The 23,840-nt window shown below is 37.3% G+C and overlaps 1 protein-coding gene across 5 annotated transcripts in view; it reads right to left on the reverse strand.

Annotated features, from left to right (window-relative positions):
- dlgap4b (discs, large (Drosophila) homolog-associated protein 4b) overlaps positions 1-23,138 on the reverse strand; it is a 60,504-nt gene extending 37,366 nt beyond the window's left edge. For 3 of the 5 annotated variants that reach the window (XM_077602453.1, XM_077602455.1, XM_077602457.1), the window contains exons 1-2: positions 22,920-23,138; positions 5,268-5,318 (exon numbers count right to left, since the gene is read on the reverse strand). The gene's annotated coding sequence lies outside the window, so the exon portion shown is untranslated. Of the gene's footprint in view, positions 1-5,267; positions 5,319-9,221; positions 9,500-22,919 lie in introns of those variants that run through there. The other 2 variants (XM_077602456.1, XM_077602454.1) reach the window with 2 other exon arrangements.
- Between the last annotated feature and the right edge of the window lie 702 nt (positions 23,139-23,840).

Raw genomic sequence — 23,840 nt, forward strand, 5'->3', positions numbered from 1 at the left:
AATAGATTCAGAAGCATGACATTAATAATGTCATTTAAAGAGTAATTTTCTCTTTGTAACAGCATATTATGCATATTTCCTTGTCTTGCTTTCGCTTCAATCTTTGACAATATGATAATAATTGTCTCAAAGTTAGGGCTCTAATGTATATTACCCTTCCTGTCCATCTTATCTAACAGTGTCCCTAATCACGTGAACGGTATTAGAAGCAGCAATCAGGAAAAGAACATGTTAACAAATGTTGTCTAGAGAAAAAGTGAAAAAAAGACAGTAGTTCTTTGAAAGAACAGATACTCAAATACATTTTTAACACAGTAAATGGGGGCGGAGCGGTAATCCACAAAGAAAAACCTGCTTTTAAATTGTGTGAATATCCACAACACATTATACTTACATTCATTCATTCATTTTCCATAACACCCATCCCCGAAAGGATGGCGGTGGTTGCTGGAGCCTAACCCAACAGTCTTCGAGCCCGGAAGAACCACTGCACCATCATTATACTTACATACTCCAAAAATTATGTTAAGCTACCCAACTGAAATGACATCTTTAAATTTAGCAGCATAAACACATTCACTTTATGGCCTTTTCAGGTTGAACTGTATTTACCACAGTGAAAGTCAAGTTCAATCAACAATGACCACACACCTTTAGAATAGTACTTAGTAATTGGTATGCGGTGCACATTGGACCTTCCTGTTACTTTATTCAACATCGGTTTTCCCTTCTCCAGAGAGCTTTCTTTATTGTACTTTCTTCCACAGCACCTTTACTGAAGACGTCTCTTCACCTCACAATTGCTTACTTCCTGCCCACCCTGTTTAAAAGGAAAACGTTCCTTGAAAAATGTAGCTGGGCCATGTGATTTTACAATTTTCTGCATAATGACACCCCGGCAGTGTGTCACTGTGACAAGCGAACGAGCGAAAATATTCATGGATTCGTATTTGTCATTCATCTATTTCTCATCTTTTGCTACAAAAACATTTCAAACATGGCAATGCACATTTCCATGTGTGTACTTTATGCCATGCAAATACAAATTAGTAGGCGGTGGCAGGAAGAAGATGCTTTAGATTTCATGTCAAAGTATTTGCCTTTTTCAGAAAAAAATGCATACAAATATACAATATAGTATCTGAAATATACAAGCGTGGTAGGGTGGAAATATTCTTTTTCCAAGAATACATCTACTGCCAATGGTAAAATATTCAGTAACATTGCATGTTGTTTTATCCCTCCTAGTATAATTTTCTTTTCAACAACATAATTACCCACCTATGACCAAAATACTGTATTTTTCAAACTATATAAAAGGTGCATCGGAAAAGAGGATTTTATTTTCACTTTAGCGCATCAAGATGTGGAATTTGTTCATCTTTTAATGTTGTATTAATTGTTTTATTTGTATTTTTTATTTGTTTGGTTGTTTTATTAATGGGTTTGATACATCGCAAATGTGTATCTCGAGCACTTTATTGAAGTAATATAATATAGTTATGCTCCAAAAAAGTAGGTTTCAGGTCATTAATCACATTTAGAATTCATATACATATAATTTTAACTTGTTACATATTCATTCTTCAAATTCACAGTCACTGAATACTACATCATTAGTGACTATTTATGAAGATGTGACATTGAAATGAAAGTCTTGTTATATCCAGCATACAGTTAGAATGTGTGTCAAGGCTCCAATATATTTGAAGTTTTCTCATGAAATGATCATGTACTCTGTTTGATTAAATCTACAAATACCTTAAAGCTCCCCAAAATAAAAAGCACAACAAAGCAGCAGTAAATTCACACACCCTGCTTTATTTAAGTAATATGTCCTCATTGGAAGTAGCTGAGATTTGTCACAATTTGGGTGTTCCACACAGTCCAATTACTGCTATAATTGAGGCCAACCTCGTTAATTAGCACATATAAAAAATTAGTTTTCTGGAAGCGCAGAATGCAGGACGAGGATGAAAGGGTGTGCGTGAGATGTGTGATCGAGAACGAAGAACATGTCTGGAGGGTCCTTAAGTAAAATTAGGCATGTAAACACCCAATAAAAAGAGTTAAGTGTTAACTCTTTGTGTGAAATCGCACTACAGCTATATTTTCTTGGACACATTTATTCAGATTAACAGCCTGAACGGAATAAAAATGAGTCATATACACACCCCATTCAGAATATTACGACCCGATTTTCCCCATTCTGGTAAGATTTTTTTTCCCAAACGAAAGGGGTGGTTTTAAAAAATACAATTCATATCTGTTAAAACAGTCTACACGTTTCGTAAACAGCATGCTCAAGACCAAGAAGGCAGGGCCAGATTACTGAGCTGAATCACAGACCTGTCTATTGCTCTAAAGAAAAGGGCTAAAGGACTCATCGATTTTCAAGGCGATGAAAAGGTGACCGTGCGCAATTCGAAGGGAGAAGTATTTCGAGTTCGACTTCCTGCTGAGATGCGATCAAAGCCAACAGCTCCCAGAAACATCATCTTAGCATCCCCCACAACCCGCTGTCGTTACAAGCTGCACAATGATGAATTATGCATCAAGACTATCTATGAAAATGATGGCAACAACACACGGAGACTAGAATGACGAAAAAAGAAAAAAAAACGCACTGCACCAGTTAACATCAGTGTCAAACGATGCAAGAAATGCACTTGTCAGATGGCTTCCGAGGCCACGTCTGGGCGAAATTTCAGTGTGAAATACAACTTGTCTTCCATGATTAGAAGCTCAGTGAAGCTAAAAATAACAGGAAGAGCAGTCAAATTGTAGGAATATCCATAAAAGTCGACGCCACGAGGAGATAGGAGAGATCTCATAAATAATTGGTGGAATACAAATCACCTTCATACATCTTTGTACTTCATCTTTGTATGTATTCATGCATAAAAAAACAGATAGGAAGATTACTGGCCCCGCTCTGGTCATTCGGAACTAATTATTAACCAGGACGTGTGGATGGCTGCTCAAATATGTGAAGGCCGCAGTGTACCATATAAATGTTAGGACAGCTTGCCAAATCCAAACAATCTTCATGTAAACATAATTAGTGCTTCTCTGTATGAAATGTGATCACTCGCTAGGGTTTTAATTAGTTTCTCTTACAATAATGAGACCAATAATGAGTCATTCTCCATCATTTCAACCGAGCAATGTGTTCAACATGTTCAGATATTTATAATAATGAGAATAACCTTGTAAGAAGTGCAAAACTATATTTCTACACATTTTAAGAGACAATTCCTAACTCTGTTAAAAAAAATAAAAAAATAAGAGAGATATTGTGAGTTGGAGTTTGGTCCGTGGGCGATGATGTTTGTGTGAAGTGGGTCTTAGTGGTAAACTATTAGAAAGAGACACAATGTGCCTGGTAAATCACGCATTTCCTTCTGAGGTTCCACACAATTCCTCACACTTATCATCACGAAATAAGGAGATTGGGTTACAACAAACACTGGCTTGCTTTGTAAATGACAAGGGAGACTTCTTCAGACACAGCCAATGGTGAATTGATAGAGATTAAAGATACAAATTTGAATAAAGATCAATTTCTTATGCTTGAACAGGCCTTGTGTATAGTAAAAAAATGTTTTGGCAATGTATTTAATAACCAATGAACTTTAAGTTTGTTCTTCTGCATTGTTATTCAATATAATGGTGTTACATGCATACACATATATCCAACATACAGAAAATTTACACAACTATTGCGTTACATTCAATGTACATGACACAGGGCTTAAGTTGGAACGTGAAGGTAGCAACAAAAATGAAACAGCAGGAGCTTTAAAAGCTTTTGGTTGGGAGTGGATTTGTGTCCAATAAGCCATGCAGAGGATTAAAAGCATGTAAATGCAATGCCAACACAAAGTGGATGTGGCTGTCTCTCACACACAAACACACAAAGAGGCGTTAGAGGATGAGAAAAAAAAATGAGTCAAAGAAATAAGCCATGTGAAGAACCATTATTGGTGCTCACAAATGCCTGATTTGTCCAGAGCAGAGGCAAAAACCAAAAGTTAGTGATGAATCACTCATAAGTTATTTTTTGTTATTGATTTGAAATAACATGCAACTATTCATATCATGGCGAGTCACTGAATTTACTATCTCACGAGTAATCTTAATTACTCCACCCTCCTTAATATTCAATTATCAGTCCTTAAAACTATTGGGGCATTCTTTTTTATGCAAACTTTTTATCCATGTAAGGCTTGTTGTACTTTTGGCAACTTTTAAGATCATGGTTGGGGCAATGGGATTGAGAGTTTAGTTGGATAAAAAGCCTCTCAAGGTAGCAATTTGGGTTTGCAATGAAATAAAAGAAATGGTATTCAAGATTACACATCACTCAAATATTAGAGGAAGTTTAAAAAGCATATTGATACCATTTGTTGTTTTAGCAAAGAAGCTTGTAGGGATGTGTGATTTGTTTAAGGGTGGTTCTTTTTCTACAAAAAATAACAATGGAAATGTGTCTACGATGTATTTTTTTTCAACTGGGGCGTCTTGCCTTGAGAGTAAATACAAAAAAGTCATGCGGCACAATGCTTAAATAAAAGTCTTTGATGCATATTCTAGATATTTGTGAGCTACTGCACTTTTACAGACATTTTAAAGATTTAACCTTCTAATATTTATCAATAAGAAAATTGAGAGACGTACTAGTCACAATGGATTAGGCCGAGAACTAATGCTTACAGAGTGAAATGAATCTGGTGTGAAATGATGACCACTGTGGGTCCCCAGGGACAGAACACATAAAGGACAATTGTGACGCCAAGCGTTTACGGCCATGTTCCGCCAGTTCGCACTCCGCTGCCGGCTACATTGTGCACAGCATCCTGCATAACCGAAAGGGCCCATTTTATCTATACGCTACCAAGTACTACACCCGTCTCCCATTCAAAATATTCAACATCAGATATGCTGACATTTCCTTTCTGATCATTTTTTTTCGCCTCAGCAAGCAAATAGTCCCGAATGATTTTACTGGCATTGACAAAGGACAAATTATCCCTGCCACAGCACTATACACATATTCTGCCTGGTGATGAGTGGAAAAGCCTTAAGGAACTATTCTACTGTAATCCACACAAGTCAAGGTTAGGGCGCTCTCTTTACATGTGGCCAATCAGCTTATCACCCTAGCCGATTCTTACTATATCTTTATCCAGCATACATATAGATGCCCACACACTCATTTGCATGATTTCATTGTCAATGTATAAAGTAAAATAAACATAGTCTACCTTATGACTTTTCCCTCTGGGGCAGAGAAGAGTTGAAACACAGAGAAAATCCTGCAACACAAAAAACACAGTTTTAATAATCAAACAAACACTATCTTCCGTACACTATCTTCAGGAGGTGCTAGAGCCTACAGGTATCTCAGCTGACTATCGACAGTCACACCTTCATTCATTCACACCTAGTGTTCATTCAACAAGCAAGGACTTACTTTTACTTAGAGAAAAATATTCAATGAAATAAGTTGCAGCAAATGGCCTAATGACATGAACTATTCCATTGGAGTTTGATATACTGTGATGATACCTGATTGTGTGGCAGTAAATTGAGCTGATCAGCCATTACCATTCTCTAACCTCCATTTGATCAGAGAAACCTGACCTCTCCGTAAATTTGGGATGAACTGAGCCATCCCAGGCACCTTTTGGGTTTTCATTAGCATCCATTTATTTGATCCACTATAGTTGTCCGAAATTGTGAATTAACTTGACCTGCTCATTCACACATTGTGCAGTAGCAGCGAATCCTGTGACTTTTCACAACTTTCCCCATGCTCCATACAAATTAGGCTATAATAATTTAGATTAATCGATTTGTTCACCCTCTAAGAAGGTGACTCTCAATCAGCATTTTACTTGATTTGCGTGGCACACACCGCATATACGGGTGCAGAATAGCAAAGAGACGATTGTAGATAAGCACAAGCTTGCCCATATTTGAAGATTAACTGGCGCCTGGTGCCTTTTCCCATTGGTTTGAATGTAAAATAGGCCAAAACTCAGCAATGTTTATTTTTCACAGTTTCAACAGAAAGTCCTGTTTTTTATTTCCAACATAATAATGGGGAGAAGAAGGAGGACATGAGCAACAGCTAAATCAATTGCTGGCACAACAGTATTTGACAGAGTTTAAGTCTACCTATGTGCTATGCGGTACTCGGTCGTTTGGTCGCCGGTCTTTTGGTCGCCCGGAAGGTTATTGATAATTACCATTTAAATCGTTGCTCAAATTCCCTAAATACAAACTGAGAATTATTATTTAGTCATACTAAATGCCCTATTAATTATTAGGCTAAAGATAAGCTCCAAATTCCCCGTACTTTTATTGTGTTTTGTTGGAGAACTTGTTAAGACCCTGACTGACGTCCCTTCCTAAGGGGACAACTCATGTACATACAAACTCTTATACACACTCACGTCCGCTCAGTGAAACCGCTCAGGGCCATTGTTGGCTTTTATTGATGTGTAGACCGTGTTGTTTTACCTTGTTTTGTCGCCGGTCTTTTGATCGCCGGTCTTTTGGTCGCCGGTCTTTTGGTCGCCCATTGTTTGGGTCTGGGCGACCAAAAGACCGGCGACCAAAAGACCGGCGACCAAATGACCGCACACGGTGCTATGCGTCCATGAAGACATCTTTATCAAGGTATTTTATTTTATGTTGTATATCATCACTCAGGAGACTGTGACACCACATTTAACTACCTACCAAGTAATTTTCTCATCTATGTTATTGTACCCATAAAACTCCAAGTTATCTTGCTGTTTGAAAATAAATAAATCACTATGTATTCATTAATCTTATTGGTTGCGTCGGGATTTCATTACAAAACTGCGGCTGCACATACTAATTTAAACGGTCAGTGTAGTCGGCGTGTGAAACGGCCTCATCAAGTTCTTGAGATCTGTGGGATGCAAAAGTTCAAACCCCGCTGGGTGTATTAAAACCTCTTATTTTACGACTGTATTTGACATTAAATAAAAAGCTAAATACAACAAAGCACTCAGTTGATCTGTCAAATATGTCTTGGTAGTTTAAAAGCTGAGGGTCAATACTGTCAATACAACATTGATCCTCAAAAGGGCACAAGTCTGAGGTCTGAAATTCACTTAATATCCAATCTATCTGGGGCTACTTAAATGTGAACCAAAGAGAGCTGTTCTCTCAAGGAATTATATCAGAGGTCATTTTTGTTTGTTTTCTCGCATAGTGCACCCGGACAACACTAGGCTCCCGTCAATATTAATGTTTGGTAGTTTACTTTGGTTTCATGAATGTATACAAATAAGAACTACAAATCACCGTAAAGGTTAAGTAAAATAGTAGATGCTGTATATATTTATTTTCCATACCACTTTTCCTCACCGTATTTTCTCGCATATAAGCCACCCCCTGATTCACATTTTTCACCTCCATATTCCTGGTTTTAATAGAGTGTACAAATGTGTTACTTTGAAGGAAAAATCTTTTTGAAAAATAATTGCACGTGGTATTTCTGAGATGCTGTGTGAATCAAAGCATATTATTAGGGTCAATATCATAAGGAAGTTAGTAATTCATCCAGTAATGGTTGTTTTCTTACTGCAAAACAAAAAATAAGCATAAATAGTAAATGTTAATTTGCCAAAATCTACAGGTGAAAAAGAGCATAACAAATCTGTAAATCTTGTGCACATATAAGCCGTACCCTTGATTCTGTCATCATATCTTATATGCGAGAAAATACGGTATGAATGTAGTATAGCTACACTGTATTCTCTGTGTATACACAAAGCATTGGCCCTTTTCTAAATTTCCTTTGAGAACTAAACATAGGAGGGGCTCAAACAACCCAAGGCCCTGATCAGAATAAGCAATGTTTAAAATAGATGAATAAAAAAAAATTCTAAACAAACAGCAATCCTAGCCACCATATCACAAAACACATGAATCACAACAAGGCCATCACTGTACAAGAGTCTTTCAATTGGAAAATGCAAACGCTTTTGTAACAAAACTCCTTTTCAAAGCCATTGTACCATAAAATGAGTTTACTAATCCCCATAGAACAATCCAGTTCAATTAAAAACAAACAAACTAACAAAAAATATGAAAGGAGCCAAGATCTCTTTTATAGGCAGTGCATATAGAATATAAAATGTTCCAGAATGACTAGTAACAACATTTGAGGACCACTGTCCAGGACCTACCAGACATAACAGAAAAGTCAGAATTAGATTTGCATAATTGCACATCCGTATCATGTTTAATGATCTTCCTTGTCATCATTCCGGGCAACTGACTCCAGAGAAATACAGGAAGAAATCCACTTGTATTTCAAAGCTGCAAACTGTGCCACTTCACTTCTTGCTCCAATTATTTACCCCTAAAAGTTTTAATTCTGACACAATAAACGTTTTAACCTTCTTTAAGGGGCTGCAACTCCAAGAATATTAAACATGTCACATTTCTTTTTTCCCCATGATCACTTTACTAAAAACCCCATTAAACAACAAAATAGCAAATTGCTACAGATCTCAGGAATAGTTGTAATGTCGATGATTTCAAATGTTCCAGGAAATTACAAACTACAAACACTTATAGAGTTTATATATAAAGAACCTTACATGATCATAACGTTTGTCAGTAAATGATAAATACACAAGTTATTAAGTGTGAATTTCCATTTCCAGAAATGTAATGTCCATTTCTATGATTAGAGTATAAACAGGACTTCACTTTCTGCAAAGTGACTTTATGATCATTTTTATGAAAATAAAATTGCACGCCAGGTCTTCCCAAGGAAGACAAACAGTTTCCCAAAATGAGCACTTAAACATCCTATTTTTCATCGTCTTGGACCAGAAACCTCAGGTTTTAATTGATACATAACCCTTGTTTGATCAGTAGAGCCATGGATAATGTCAACAGCATCGTTAGAGAGGGCTCGTCCCTTCTGTGATCCGCCTCTGACAACCCCTAATAATCCCCAACTGTGTCATCAGCCGTAGCCGTAGCAACAGTTTGATAGCATAGCTCCTCCAAAATGAGAACACGAGAGGACCGAGAGGGACAAAATGTCTCTGCCACTAATGCAAAATTAATATGCTTATTATTCCTTTATTATAAATCCCCTTGCAGTACACTCCAAATACAAAAACACCACATTGTCTCTTTCCATTAACTCATTTTTCACTTACCCTTGTGATGGTTCCTCTAGTCCCATTTTCTGTTTGAACATCACCTCCATTTCCAAATTTCAACGCCTCACAGGCAATAACTATCCTTCTCTCCCATGTGAGTGTTTGTACGTGGCTCTCCTTCATCCTCCTCTTCATAGGCCCCTCCCCCTGAGCAGCCAAGTACCCCACAGGAGTAAGAGTGCTAAAATATTGATTGTAGCCCGATGAAGACGGACGCCAGCACACTCCATGGGGTCCACGGGGGTGGTGGCCAAACGGGACGGCTGCCAGCAGGAGTTTGAACTAAGTGAGACGGATGGATGTAGTTTGCTTGTCAGATGGAAGTCAAATGATGCAGCCTGTAAGCTTCACATGTACTAAGCTCGTCTTTATCTAGCCAATGCTGATTATTATAGAACTTTCCCCAGCGCCTTACTGCCCCTCTTCTGCCTTCTAGTCTCGTCTTTCATCTCTTTGGCATCACTTTTCCTAAGCTCCAAACACCCGCCACTACCCTCTACCTTAAAATTTTCATTTTCTCAAAGTTCTAATTTTACTTGTACGACTTTTTTATTTTTGAAGATAACGTATTGCACTGTCCTGTGAAGGTGACCTTGACAAAGAAAACTAAATATCACCATAGAGATAGCAATCCTCATAAATGATACTCATAAAGTCACAGTGTGGACTGTACAAGGGCACACGTAGAAACCTGGCTAGTTTTCGTCTTTGAAAGAATTATCCTAAACCAACTTGAAAATATAGTGATTAATGTCATTGCGCATTTGAGAATCAATGTAAATGTAATGTTGTATTCAATTCCAGTAATTGCGTTCATCATTAATATTCCTTTAATTATTTATTTATTTGTTTTTAATAATAACAGTTTTGCAATAATAACATACCATAGCTTTGAAACTTTCACAATACTGCAATGATACCACAACTTGGCCTCGAAACTGTAAAATAATGTCTGGCTAATAATTTAATGGAAATGCACACACTGGTTTGTAAAGTTGTCTGACTCTAATTTTACTTTTATATTAAAATGTCACAAGCATTTCCTCCATGCTGAAGTTTTTTTTAACACAATAAACGTCCTCTAATGGATCCGACCTTGCTATTTTCCCTGATTTGTGCCTAAAGAAAACACCCGGACTTTCAAAACAAGTGACAATTGCACTGTGTGGCTTAGTGGTGAAGGTTTCCTAACACATCACTGACATCTGACTGCTAATATGGTTTGTTTTTTGGTTTGTTTCGAGCAATTTCAGACGTCATTACCAGGTTTGTATTACTACATAAAAGAATAATAAAGTGGAGACAGCAATAGTGTCCATTTGTGAGAAAAAAAATGTTAATGTAACCATATTTGCATTCAAGGGCCTTCAGCCCAATAAACTGTCCCTATCGTCACAAGTATTGTTCATCTCCTTGTGTCCTTTGATTGTCAACCAATTCTGAGTCAGAATCATTCACTAGATTTTTTTCTGATTCATTCTTCTCTCTCACGTCAAGGTTTGGGTTAAATCCATTCAATCTAACAACTAATAAACTGATTAAGAGCTGTGTTACACCCACAAGATTGGATTGGATGGGATAACTTTATTCATCCCGTATTCGGGAAATTTCATTTTCACAGTAGCAAGAGGGTTCGAATGCAGATACAGGAAAGGCATTTTAGACCTAAATAGATAGGTAATAAGTAAGTTAATTAATAAATAAATACATGAATACATATATAAATGAATATACATACATATATACACATATGCATGTATGCATGTATGCATGTATGCATGTATGCATGTATGCATGTATGCATGTATGCATGTATGCATGCATGTATGTGTATGTATGTATGTATGTATGTATGTATGTATGTATGTATGTATGTATGCATGCATGCATGCATGCATGCATGCATGCATGCATGCATGCATGTTTGTATGTATGTATGTATGTATGTATGTATGTATGTATGTATGTATGTATGTATGTATGTATGTATGCATGCATGCATGCATGCATGCATGCATGCATGTATGTTTGTATGTATGTATGTATGTATGTATGTATGTATGTATGTATGTATATATATATATAAATACATATACACAGATGTACATGTGTATATATACGGTAGGTCTTACCATTCAATGTGAACAATACAATTTCTGTCGCGAAGTCATTTCAGTGTCACAGGAACACTTTTCCAGTATTTCGTAAAGAAACAGAATAGTGGCAGACAAAGGATAAAAAACAACCCTTCTGCAGTCAAGGTGGGCTTTTGGACAAAATGATTGAGTGGCGGGTTCAATGTTTCTTTCTTTTGTCTTTGTACTTTCTACTAGTGCTAGACATAAATAACTACACTCCAGTTATATTTAGACTTCCAAAACCCTTAGGGAATCAACTTAAAAAAAGGCTAATGCTAATTCCTACGCGTTTTACATGATGCATACATACCCCAGGCATACCCAGAGTTGCGTCCTTAGCTTGGGATTTATCAGACTTTCTTTATTTTATTTATTTATATTTTAATCTAAAAGACATTTACTTTTACTGCTTGATATTTGTTAAGAGCAGACAAATTAAAAGAAGATACGAAAAATTGTAGGTGGATTTATGATGCTCAATGAGACAATGGAAGTTTGTACGTAGTTGTGGTGTGAAGATAACTTTTCAGAATAGCAGACAAAGAAATGTTTCTTCCCATGCAAATGTTTCTGGATTTGAGGCGTTGAAGAGGGAAGATGCAATCAGGCCTGCAATGCGTCACTCACACAGCCGTAGGCGGAGATAATCACAGCTGCCTGTCAAAATTAGGGCCATGCAACTTTCTCTGGGCGTCGAGTCAAAATGTATGTAGATGTGTAACATTCCAGCATAAATAAAAAAGCTTTGTAAGTGAGCCTCACTGGTTGCGCACTCTAAATGCCACCATGGAGAGAGTGCATCTGGATATTAACTGCTGCATCTTTTACACTCAATTAGCCCACCCTACACATTCAGAACCAGCCAGAGAACTACATGAAGCTCAAAGAGCAACTTTCTATTCATGGTTGACATGCAAAAACTGCCATTAATACATTCAAGGACACAACTAAAATCGCCATTAGGTCACAAAAAATGAACAGGCTCATACCAGCTCAGATTAACTTCGAAAACCGTTAGATTATGTATCAGTATAATTATTAATAACCACACTAACATCCATGAATATTTATATTCCCATGGATTTGATTTGTGTATGTTTTCTAGTGTGCAATTTTAAACCGCAATAGATATGATGACCTAGTCAAGCCTAAGTGATGACCTAGTCAAGCCTAAACTCAAGCGGCTTGGTTACAGCATGAAGTTCGTCAGATGACATGTTTGGCACACATTTGCATGTGACATACAAAGATGGCGTTCTGCTTTCTTTTTCCAATTTCTCTATGCTGTATATTCACCAAGCGTACGTCAGAAAATGGTAATTGTGTGCCTAACATAAATACACTCTTGGATTCAAAGGCGTCTGTCTACTTTAATGTGCATAATTCGAGCTAAGTGCAAATTCAGGAGACGCATTGTGTCAAATCATACTAATGTTCCAGTCCCAATTCTAATATCCAAGGAAACCAGAAATGAGATGTTTAGATATAACCTTTGGTTGTTCTGCCTAAGTGAAAACTTTATTATGCAATGCAGTTGGCAAATAAGCTACATTTACCATTTATTTTCCACTTATGAAGTATAACATGGTCTGTATTTACAGTGTTTTTATTTATTTATTATATATTACTTACTTATCATCCATCCATCTATTGCATAGTCTCCCTCGTCTAATGGTTGAGGCAATCAAACCAACTTGTAGGAAACAAAGAGAAAAACGCACAAATAAAAAGCAAATGACTAAATTGCGGTTTTCTGTATTAAAAAGCCAAATCATTACATTCTATGCAGTTGCGACATCCTCAACTGCCATTGATATCACTTAATTGCTTGACTATTTCATGTTGCAAGAACTTATGAAGCCCAGAAAAGCTCACTTGCATTCAATTCAATGCCCTAACAACCATGCATGTGATTTTCATATGAATAATTACTTATTAATTCCCAGTCTATGTTTGTTATGTGGGTGTATTTTGACTCAGTATAAATGCGTCACCACTGTAAGATCAAAATTCCATTATACATAAATTTAAGACTGGTAAGACACTCGCAAACTGGCTGCAGAGGTCCTATGTATTTGCTCCTTTCAGCCTCTGCTTGAATAAAACTGTTCTCCTTACCATGGCAAACCACCTAACGTGTAGAAGTAATTACAGAATGCCATTCTTTTCCGTAGTTGTCTGCCACTACCTTCAACTAAATCTTTGAGCATTGAGCCTTCGAGTTCCATGTAAATGCAAGTTTTAAGCCTTAAATGAAAGTGACTGCCGGAATTTGGGACTGAAAATCACACAGACATTTTGCATTTTTATCATTTTCTCATGGCTCAACTAAAGGACTAAGGTTTTAGCTTGGAGCAAAGCACTTTCCATGTTTATATGCATTAGCTCGGGTGGATTTTCACAGTGAGTGACAACTTTCACTTGATTGTGTGTCACTCAAAAAAGAACACACCTGGTAATCAAAGATTATTGAGTTTAATTTGGGTTCTGAATACATTTTATTATTTGTAAAAAATGTCAAATGTCAAAACAACTAAAATAGAGTTAAAGATTGGTTGGTATAAAATAGCCAATATAGGCAAAATTTTAAGGAACACTTAATTTCAATTAAAAATATTTCTGAAATTAAAAATTGAATTTCGCATTGTCTTCTTCACTTATGCCATTTAAGAGTTTGCTTGGGTAATGTCTAGCACTCAAACTCTTGCATTATCCTCATGTATTATTAATTCAATTTTCCAATAGGATGCCTACAAATTAATGGACACACGCTAGATTAGGATGATTTCTTTTAAAATGTGTGAATGGTACATTTCATCCTTGTTCCAAGAACTGGAAATAGTTCTCTATATTTGTTATTCAGAAGAAATATTAAAAAAACTTTCCAACAATTCACTCCTTTGAGGGTATAAACCAATTGAGTAGCATTTATAAGCATGTTGATTTTTTCCAATAGTAGGACATCATTGCCTTTGCTATAGAACTGAAGTCAGCTCTTATCTCACAGCATGGGCAACCCCCGAAGGATTAAACGCCAATCCCTCTTAAATCTGCCCTCCTCATAAAAACAGTGACACAAGCTCTTGCAGGGATGTTGTTGGTGGAGCACAGACATTCCTAATAACACCAAAAGGCACTGTCAGTGTCCCATCAAGATCAACTATCGGCGGCCTAACCGTGCTAGCTTTCTCTGGCCTGGGGTTCAAATGTCAGCCCGTCACAGCAATTTACTAATCCTGTTGCTGATATCCCGCTGGGAAGTTAAGAACAACTTCTGTTGTTATGGCATCAGCTTTTCTTCAATTTGGTTCTCTTTAATGGTGGTCACAGGCTTTAGAATTAATGAAAAATGTAGATGGGTAATAATAGAGCTCAACAAGTTATTGCTATCCGAGCATCTATGCAGCAGTACAATTTTGTCGAAATATGTTAAACCCCCAAGCCCTCTTCACCACCCTCTCTCTCTGCCTATAGGGAAGTGCTTGCAGAAAAAAATGGCAATTTTACTTGTATGATGACAATAAAAGCATTAAATTCAATTCAAATTCAAGTTCCAAACCACAAAATCTCCAAAATTCAAACCCCGCCCGAAACGTAAAACACACTTGTTGCATGCTGAATTTCATTTTAAAATTGCCGTGATAGAGTTGGACTGTTCTAAGGGAAAACATTTGGTCTAAAGTAATCCACATTAAAAGGCTAACCTGTTTGTCAAAGTGTGACAAAAAGCTCCAAAGGCTTTCAAATGGACAAAAAGGACATCAGCACTACCACTCTTCTCTTGGGCATCGCAATAAATACAAAGGTGATGTCAGGCATATTGAGAAATAATGTATTTGCATCTTTTCTGCACCTAATCAAATCCCTATACTGTATTAATTTGATCTTTTTCACTTTCTTTAAACCAGAAAACATGCATTGGTCTCATCTCCCCCTACCCTCATTTGGTCCGATAGCAGTGCAGGCAGTGAGGTCGTCATTTGGCCTCTTTTTTATAGCATTAGAAACACGGGACCTAGATTTGCTCTGTCACTTTAGAACGTCAAGGACTGCTCTAAATCACATACACGTGACTTTCCAAAACCATCAAGGAGGAAAGGACATAAAGTACTCGGTTGAAAAGGGTCGGGTTAAAGGGACGATTTTCATTTGGTACTTTTTATAAGATCAAGTGAGCTTCTTTATTAAATATACATGATCTTAAAATATGTGAAGAAAGAAAAAGCAGCAATCGTTGGCCTTTAATTTTCACCGTGAATCAAAGACACACATTTTTGGTTGTGTAATTTCACACTTTAGGGTCGTTGAGGCGCTCAAGAGCCCCATTATGTGTGTACAGGCAATTAAAATGTCAGTTTTTCATATTATAGTCCCCTGGGGAAAAAAGAAACAGTCCAAACCAAAAGTAGGGCTATGGTGTATGGCGGCAGAGAAAGAGGGTGATTTATATTATGTTCATTTTCTGAATCTTGTTCCATTTTTTCACCATGTTTTCACACTATTTCTTATATCGTATGCAGGCACCTGCCGGCCACCTACACACTAGAGTCTGTGGCTGATATGCTGTAAAAAATAATTTGAGAAAAGATTGGTTTGGTACAACAAAACGGTCATAAATGTACGTTGTCATATTAAAAACCAACTACTGCAAAAAATACTGTATATTTTATATATATTATATCTATATACTATGGAGCAGTTGTTTTACATTAAAAGACAGTAAAAAGCACATATCAGTCTGACCGATGGTGGTGACATCACAGTGCTGCTTTGTTCTATAGAAATTACTAGTCTTTGGGCAATGCTGTATTCCAGTTTGGAGTTTTAACCCTACACTTACAGTAGCTTGTAAACCTATAAATTAGTCATGTCAGGCATACACTTTGTAACTTCTGAAATTGCCTGTCCTAATGGAAAAAACGTGTTACAATCCGTGCACATGAAATTAGGAGTTCAATCAAATCCATACTAAGTGGTCCCATAGTTGAGTCCATTTTTTTCCTTTGAGAAAGCTACACTTCATTTTGCCTTCCATTTGTATGGCCATGATGAGGGGCTTGATAGAAACACTCAGTCAGACAGACAGTGGGACAAAGACTGTTAATGCACGTTGCACTACTGTGAGTTTTTGATTTAGAGGACAATGGATTTTCAAATTACATTTTTCAAGTTAAATATTTGTTTTGAATTTCATTGCATATATGTATTATGGGGTTAGGGTTATGGTTGTATTACAACCCTGAAATGTTGTTAAACTACAATATGTGGGCCACATTTACGTGATGCTCATCATATGCCTGTAAGCCAACATATACTATAAGCAGAAGAAAAATAGGTCAGTGCCATTAAATATGAAGGTTACGCAGAACAATGCAGCAACAATGAATAAAGAAACAACTAACACGAGTTTAGGAGTACAATAGTAAACATTGTAGAAACAATAATCATTTTTTTAAATCCGGAATGTTCATTCAGTCTAAAAGAGTCTCTGGATCTTAATGATTGATTGAAATTGATTCTAGTGTTGAAGTAGTGCGATAAAATGAAACTGTTTTCACAGGACAATTTAATATATTCTTCAAAAGTGTTTTGTAAGCTGTGGTTCATGGCAAGTCTTGGTTGCAAAAAACTAGAGTAAATGTTATATCTAATCTATGTAAGAGGACATGCTGCATTATTGTGTACATTACTAGTTTTTGAAAAGAAATGCTAAAATGCCTTTTAAAGGTTTTGCACAGTTAGGTCTACCTTTGATTCATTCTGACAGCAAAATGGGAGAGACGTACGTGCAAGTTTGGCATTATATTGCGTATCAAACAGGAATTTACATTGTAGAATGAATATCAGGATGCTGAGAATAAAGAGCCATCGAGTCGCCTATAACAGCAGGAAAAACAGGAGAACCCAAAACACCTTCCAAAACTCCCAGAAGTGTAAAAAAGATTCACCGTCGCTCGCTTTACGACACATCATAAAGACCCCCCATATGCGCAGTGATTTGTCAGTCCAGGTTGGACAGGAGTGCAAATCCAACTGAAGCCACACAAGACCATAATGACTTGCCACGTATCTTGTATGTACACATGGCCAAGACAAGCTGGCTTGCCAGACTTCGTTTCATACTCGGAGCAGACAAATGAAGACCATCTTTTTCGTAACACGCTATGACACGAATCCACAAAAAAGTTTCATGTCCTTACAGTAGAAATTAAGTTTACGAACATCTCAAGATTTGACCATAATGTGACATGTAAAGCCACCTGTTGGCTGTGCTTGAGCCAGAATGAACTCCATCAGCATATACAAAATATGGCTGGGTTTTTATTTTTATTGTGAAGGAAAAACAGCATTCACTCTTGGCATTTACAAAATCAATTTCAGTATAACTAATTTTTCACTCCAGAGAATACTATTAGTATATCACTTGATATGCAATAGGAAGAAAGAGCATCATTTGTTGTTGATGGTGCCATAAGGCCTGGCATTAGATGTAAAAATATGCTGCTAAAATAACTTTTTTCCATTTCCTACATGCTGAGAATGAAAGCTTTGCATGCTAATGATTCAGTTTCCAACTGTTCTTCCTCCAAACTTATTACCACAGAGTAGACAAGTGTAACTTTTTGTCAGACCACTGGAGACACAAATGGGAACAATAAATGTATTTATTTGACCGTGGGGCTATAATCAAGGATTAAAGTCCAATTATTTTAACCAGAGGCCTGCACAGATTGTCTGTGGATGTGTGAGGGAAAGCTGTGCGAGATATCCTAAAGAGGGCTACATAAAAGCCACTTATTCTTTCATCCATTTTCTATGGTACTTGTTCACATTAAGGTAGTGGGTGAGCAGGCACCTCTCTAATGCAACTGACTTGTTCACCCTTGAAATATAGGGCAGACATACACAAAGAAGCTTCCTCTTTGCTTCCATTCTGAAAGCACACCTATTAACACTTAAGAATATTCACTTAGCTTCCGTACTGTGGCCAAATAAATGTACCATCAGTTTTTCTTTTCTAAATAATAAACATCAGCTGGAGCTTTGCCTATTAAATGTCAATGTATTGTAGACTCCTCATAAAAGAGTCAATACGTGCTGGAGTCATGGAATGGTGACCTGATCTATTTCATGGATATCTGACTCCATTCAAATTAAGGGTGAGCAACGACCAAATAACATTTACTTGCAGGATCATTCTGACAGTTAATTTTTGACGAAGCTATAAAATTAAAAATGACTTAACAAGATGGTTCAAAGTATTTTAAATTATGATGAAGTTGAATATGAGATCCCATTATATTTTTCTTTTGCTGCATGCCATTATCCATCCATCCATTTTCAGTACCGTGTTTTTGACCTACAAGTCACATTATTTCCAAATCTAGGATGATACCATATTAAATTACGATTAAGAAAAAAATAAGTACATTTACCATTTTACAATTAACAAATATATACAGCCACAGAAAGAACACACACTTCATACAGGAATCCAGACTCTGAGGCTTCTTAGCATGAACCGGAATTGATCTATTTCTCTGCCTGTCCATAGACCTTTGCCTTGAACATTATGATCGATCCAATTGACAGCTTGATCTCTTCTCACTGAGCGACAGCTACTCATCCCACCATGGCTTTCATCATGTTAGGCATTTGTTCTCAATGCCATGGACAAGAGGTTTTTTTTCTGCTTGTGTGGATATCATTTATTGTGGAGAGGGGAAGGATTAGGATCGATGAGTAAAAAGTCATAGAGTGTGTCCTGCATCTTAATGCGGGACACCGTGTGGACTAGCATTGTTGTTAGGAGGCAGCGCTTAAGCCCGCCAATGTGATGGATGGCACCGTCAAAACAGAAAGGAAAGCTTGACGTGATAAAGTACATAGACAGAGCATGACTAAATCATCTTTTCCTTCGAAAGGGAAATGGCCTTCAGTGTGATGGGATTTAGTTTGATTGGCAACAGAACAGCAAGTGCACTCGCATAAATAAACATCAAAACATGTTAAACATTCATTCATTTTCTGTACCCCTTATCCACACAAGGGTCGCAGGGGTGCTGGAGGCTATTCCAGCTGGTTTCGAGCACCAGCCTGAATTGGTGGCCAGCCAATCGCAAGGCAAGAGGAGACGGACAACAATTCATGCTCACACGCATACCATATACGGTTCAAACCCAGGGGAGGGCATTCATTATCTATATATCTGCAGTAAAGAGGTGTAAATATAATCATTAGTGATTTGTCACATTTTGTTGCACAGGAGTGTGTTCCTTCATTACATTATCTGGAACTTTCAATTGTTTCACATTCTGTCTCAGTGGCATAGCTTTAAAGCCATTTGAAAATGAAAGAAAGAGAGAGATTTTGTGGTGCGCAGAAAGTGATTTTTGATCAGAGAAATATATTAGATGATGCTACCATCAGATTCACTTTGTTATAATCTAGTCACCTGGGGACTGTGTAATACAAAACACTACTGCAGATATTTAATACAAGCCTACCCTATCCATCAATAAATTACCTTGTGGACTCTACGTAGCTTCCTTCTTAACTTAGTCAGGCCCCGGATAAAAGAAAATGAAATATGCCCCCCTTAAATCCCCACATATGCTCTATGGTTTTGACCTTGTACCATTTCCCTTTTTTCTTATATGAAAAACGTGAAATGCAGACCTTTTATAAGCGGTATAATAAATAATGATAAAATATGGTGTTCTCTCACCTATTCTCATATTTGATTTTGATCATACCCTCCATTACTCAAACACACACACACACACACAAACACAGACACATTAAAATGTTGTTTGTATTCTGTGTTGTTTTTCTACCATTCCTTAAGAAGTCACGAGGTGACAAAGTCTGTTTAATAAATAAGTAGTCTTACCAACTCATAAGAAAAGGCTTGATGACATTTCTTGGAAATTTAATGGCAAATGTTTCAAACCATGTTTTCCTCCCTTCACTATTTCATTTGATTCTTGGATACTGCTGACAAAAAGTTCTAAAGTTACCTTAGGGATTATGGAAATGCACCCTCATTATTTTTTAGAAATAGACGTAGACTTAATGATTGTGCTAAAAAAAAAAAAAACATAACCCTGCAGTTTTTATGAACCATTTATGTTGCCATACAGTACAAATTGTGAGAGGCAAAAATGAACTGTCCTTTCAATTCCAACCTGTAATTTCTTTAGCATTTTCTTTAAAACAATTTACCTGTTTACATTGGTTAAAATCTATATATTCCTAAATGTAACCAGTAATAAAACTAATGACTGGAGGAAAAAAGTTATATGAGGCAATACAATTTCTGAGGGCAAAATGTAACATGTAAAATGTTTCCCAAAAACATCACTAACGCCAACACTACGAATGACGTACAACCTTGTCACATGCCCTGGTATAAGAATGTGTTTTTATTGGTTGTTTGGTTAAAACAACTGTTGGTAACTGAAAATTATAACAGGTAGAGATATTTCTCACCCAGTGTTTAGGCCAAATATGTTACTGTGTAGATCGGAATGCTCCAAGAGCAGCACACCCCATCACCATTTGAATCAAGAAATCAGACAAAGCGAAGATTTTCTGACACAAGCTATACATGCGTACAGTGTGGAGAAGCACGCCTAGACATGGCTGGGGGCATTTGTACGTCTTTGTGTGCATGCGAGGGAGCTGAGCAGTGGAGGGCATAGTGCTGGTTAGAGTGACGAGATGTGATGAGACGCAGTCTGAGTTAGTGCATAGTGGCAGGATGGAGCGAGCGAGAGCAAGAGAGAGAAGGGAGAGAGAGATGCAAGGACTCAATGGCTCTGAGTAAGCATAACCTACAATTTTTGTCTCCCTTTTTAGCAGTTGGGGGGTTGGGTGGGGTTGGGGGGGTATTACTAACACAGTCTGCTTTTCAGGTCACTCTAAAAGCTGTGCTAAAATTGAGCTCCTCCTGGACCCAGTGTTAATTTGATGGCATGGCATTGTCCTAGCTCCAAAAGGATCCAGCTGTCGTACTGAATATGCTGTAAATGCAAACCTATGACAAGCCATGACTTTACTATAAAGATAAGCTACGTGTGATTGAATAAATTATGATTTTAACAACTGCTGAACTGAAATGACTCTTTTCTGCTCCTTGGCTATTTGGGCTCTCCACTTGGCTTGTGGCAGCCATTTTTCATTTTCATATCATACTGGCAATAATGTTGTCACTAGCTATGCACCATAATTCTACAGGAATTTAGAGCCTGTTGTATTATAGGATGAAGCCTAATTAATTAATACAAAGGCTCATCGGTGATTTTTATTTTACCAAAGCACTTTGAATGTTTTTTGCCACTTGTATAAGTATTGAATAGGTTCAACAATCATTCATCTTCCACTATTCCTCACAAGGGTTGTGGGGGGTGCTGCAGCCTATTACAACACCCAGCTTTCTTGTACATAATGCAATACACATTCTTAACAGTTTTATGTGCATTTAAGTTTTATTTACTGGGGAGCTACAGTAAGTGACATAACTTCCAACTCGTCAGTTCTTTGTGTCCACATCCCCTTGACATTATTTAATATTATTTGAATAATTCATAGAGCTAGGTCCAGAGCCTCATTGACATTTCAGTTTGTACATTTTTCCAAGCCAGTATATTAAGCAAATAGATTAATATGCATGAATGTCAGTTGTTAATGTCATTATTATTGAGCCCATCTGGTTGAAGAGAGCCCACCTGGTCCTACGGCTATTTAGAGATGTGTCAATCAATTTATTGGTCCAGCTGGTTTAGAATTGGCCAGATAAAAATCTTCACTTGTGTAGTTTCTTAACAAAAACTATATATATATATATATATATTTACTTTTTAGTTTAGGTACATAAAATTAATAGGTACAATGCCCTAGGATCTCCAAATTTGGTTATATAGGAAATAAAATGAAATAGTACAACAGCTCAAGTATGCATTCAGTTTAAATGTGTAGGCAGCAGGGCAGTTTAGTACAGTGTTTCCCAGAATTTATTGATTATACATGTCAGCCTTTATATGAAAGATTCTCGATGAGATGATGACGCTAGAAATATAATATTAGACTACCTCATCTCAAATAGCTAAAAATATACATACCACCATCATGATTTTAGACATTAGGGCTAAATGTACACAAGCTGCATTATTACCCAAGAGTGGTAACGAAAGATAATACTGTTCAAAATTAAATGTTTAATCAGTGATTGTAGTTCACTAATGAACAGGTGCTCTGCATTAGACTGAGAGCTGCTTCTAAATAAAAAAAATTAATAATAATCAGAATAATTTGACCAATGTCAATCACAAATGAGCATAATTATTTGGACAAGTGCCTATTTTTTAATTTATATATTTTATTTCTGACCAAATGTTATGAACAAGCCAGTGCGTACATAATTTAGGTATTTAACGCCAAACATTTGCATGTAATACGCCGACGAGTCCCATTTCTGGCACATAAACCTAACATTTTCTCATGTACACACAGATGTATGTTTTCATTGGAGTGGATATGAGTAATGGCATTTTACCTTGTTTTGAGTCGTATCCTGCGACGATCACTTGAGCGGCTTCTATCCGCGCACCGCAAATAACTTCCCAATTCAGGACACTGAAGGGCGTCTGCTTTACGGCCAAAATTAGCATTTGTCCTTCTCTGCTGGCCCGGTGAGTTCTGGAGAAAGGACGATCAAGAGAGGCACTTCACAACGGTCCGACTCATCCATTGGCGACTGCACGGGAAGGCGGAGAGAACGCGCGCGTGCGTGCGTATATGCGTGCGTGAGTGCATGCGTGGATGGAGAGAGAGGAGAACTGCTTGTGTGTGTGTCACAGAAGATGCTGTGGCAGACTCATAACTGCCTGCACAAAGTCCTTCCACGCAAATTGCTTCTGCCTCCAGTTCTACTCATAAGTTCATGCATGCTAATTAACTTGCAACCGAGAGACATTTGCAAAAATTTTCCACTATGGAAAAAAATTCTATGCTAGGCATCCCTTCCTCTACCCCATTTTCTGACAATATCACATACCCAATTAATGAATGAGTCATGACAAATGGTGTGTACATTTGTCATTTATTTTTATGAAGAAATGTCTGATTGAGGACTGAGGGGTTAGTGTGTCAGCCTTATAGTTCTGGGGTCTTGGGTTCGAATCCATGTGAGTCCATCTGTGTGGAGTTTGCATGTTCTCCCTGAGCTTGTGTCGGTTTTCACCGGGTACTTCGGTATTCTTCCACATCCCAAAAACATGCAGGGTAGGCTGGTTGATCACTCTAAATTGCCGCTAGGTTTAAGTGGGAATGCAAATCTCTTCTAAAACTTAAAAGGAGACCAATTTGAGATTGTGTTCTCACTGCACAGGAGGGAAAGAAGACATGATGCAAAAGCAGCACACTCTCAACAAACCCCTCAACATTCCCTTATCTATGGGCTATTCTGACATGAAGT

This window comes from Stigmatopora argus, chromosome 6, assembly GCF_051989625.1.
Source record: "Stigmatopora argus isolate UIUO_Sarg chromosome 6, RoL_Sarg_1.0, whole genome shotgun sequence".
NCBI classification, from domain to species: domain Eukaryota; kingdom Metazoa; phylum Chordata; class Actinopteri; order Syngnathiformes; family Syngnathidae; genus Stigmatopora; species Stigmatopora argus.